This window comes from Vigna unguiculata, unplaced genomic scaffold, assembly GCF_037176805.1.
Source record: "Vigna unguiculata cultivar grain cowpea cultivar isolate G323 ecotype 2 unplaced genomic scaffold, ASM3717680v1 ptg000373l, whole genome shotgun sequence".
Taxonomy (NCBI): domain Eukaryota; kingdom Viridiplantae; phylum Streptophyta; class Magnoliopsida; order Fabales; family Fabaceae; genus Vigna; species Vigna unguiculata.
The window spans coordinates 22501-24881 of NW_028197008.1; the positions used below are offsets into that span (position 1 = coordinate 22501).

The window sequence follows — 2381 nt, forward strand, 5'->3', positions numbered from 1 at the left end:
AACCCTTTCATTCCGAATTACAGATTTCGGAATCAATTCAATCTCCCCAAGTAGGATTCGAACCTACGACCAGTCAGTTAACAGCCGACCGCTCTACCACTGAGCTACTGAGGAACAACGGGAAATTCGATCTCATAGAGTTCAATTCCCGTTCTCAACCCATGACCAATAGGAACTCGAAGTTTCCTTCGTAACTCGTCAAATTTCTTCACAGCGGCTCCCTTCCATGCCTCATTTCATAGGGAACCTCAAACTGGCTCTATTTCATTATATTACATCCATAAACTAATTCCATTCATTTAATATCCCTATCTTTGGTGTTATTGAGATAAGAGATGTCGTTTCTATTTCTAGTCTATCTATTTCTATAAATGGAAAATTATGCAAAATTGAAAATTGAAAAATCGTTATATAATAATCCAAAAATTGCAATAGAAAAGAAAAAGAGAGGTTTGAGATGATTTTTCAATCTTTTATACTGGAGAATCTAGTATTCTTATGCATGAAGATAATGAATTCGATAGTTGTGGTCGGACTCTATTATGGATTTATGACCACATTTTCCATAGGGCCCTCTTATCTCTTCCTTCTTCGAGCTAGACTTGTGGAAGAAGGAACCGAGAAGAAAATAGCAGCAACAACTGGGTTTATTACGGGACAGCTCATAATGTTCATGTCTATCTATTATGCGCCTTTGCATTTAGCATTGGGTAGACCCCATACAATAACTGTCATAGCTATACCCTATCTTTTATTTCAGTTCTTCGGCAATAGTCAAAAAAACTTTTTGAATTATGGATACAAGAATCCAAATTCAATACGTAATTTTAGTATTCAAAGAAGATTCTTTCAGAATCTTCTTTTTCAATTTTTAAATCCCCTTTTCTTACCGAGTTCCATATTCATGAGATTCATCAATATTTATTTGTTTCGATGTAACAATAAAATTACTAGAAAGATTAATATATCTAGAATATACAATAATATATACGAAGCTATTCGCCCCCCCCCCACATATTTGATAGCTTCTCCTAGAAAAAAACTTGTAATACCTATTCCATTCGTAATTCCATCAATTCTTTTTTTATCAAAAAAAGAATTTAATTTCACTAATCTTCTGATACTAGCAATTAAAGATTTTTCATAAAAAAGATCTATATAACCATGATTATACGACCAATTATATATGATATTTTGAAAATGATCGGCAACATTTTTTTTAAGAAAACTTTTTTCAAATAAATTTAATAAATTCAAATTTTTTAAATAGGAATAAACCGATTTGTAAAAAAAAGACGCTAGAAATATTCCCCAAAAAGTGAAACTCAAAGAAAAAGTTGCGTTTGTGAAAAATTCATAATAATTCATAAAATTTTCTGAATCTTTATGTAAAAGATCTATAAACGGAATTAACAATTTTGATAAAATATCCAAATGTATTCCGTCTTGACTGAAAGAAATTCCTACAGCACCAACGAATAAAGTAAAGAGCGCTAAAATAAGCATAGAAAATCGCATAGTATTGTTAGATTCATTAGGATATAAACAAGCAGTTTTTTTAGTGCCAAAATGCATAATACCAAAAACAAGATGTTTTATATTTTTAATATTTTGATTAACGCGATGTAGATATCTCTTCCGGATAAAAAAAGAAGTTATTTCATTCTTTTTTATTTTTAGTAAAACTAAGAAAAAATTTTCGTTTTTTCTTTTAAGTTTTACTTGTTTCTTCCCCCATAAAGATATTGAATAGAATGAACTATTTTTTTTTCCATTAAAATTCAAAAAATGAACGTTTAAATATCCCTCAAAAACAAGTAAATAAATTCGAAACATATAAAATGCAGTTAATCCTGCTGCAGAACAAGCTATTATTGCAAAAATTGGTGAATACAACCAACTATCATTAAGAATCTCATCCTTAGACCAAAAACAGGCAAAGGGTGGAATACCGCAAAGAGAGAGTGTACCCACTAAAAAAAAAGTTTTTGTAATTGGTACATGTTTTGTTAAACCGCCCATAAAAACCATATTTTGACTTTTAGCTGGAGAATATCCGACAAGAGCTTCCATTGAATGAATAATGGATCCAGATCCTAAAAACAACAATGCTTTTGAATAAGCATGAGTAATCAAATGAAATAAAGCACCTCGATAAGATCCCATACCCAAAGCTAACATCATATAACCCAATTGAGACATTGTAGAATAGGCCAAATTTTTCTTAATATCTTTTTGAGCAATAGCTAAAGTAGCTCCTAATATTACTGTTATTATACCTATAAAAGCTATTGCGTTCATTATTTTGGGTAGCACTATGAAAAGAGGAAAAAGACGAGCCACAAGAAAAATTCCAGCGGCTACCATAGTAGCAGCATGTA

The 2381-nt window shown here is 31.0% G+C and overlaps 1 non-coding gene across 1 annotated transcript; it reads right to left on the reverse strand.

Moving 5' to 3' along the window:
- Positions 1-42: 42 nt before the first annotated feature.
- TRNAN-GUU (transfer RNA asparagine (anticodon GUU)) lies at positions 43-114 on the reverse strand. The gene has a single exon. It is a non-coding gene; the product is annotated as a tRNA-Asn (tRNA).
- Between the last annotated feature and the right edge of the window lie 2267 nt (positions 115-2381).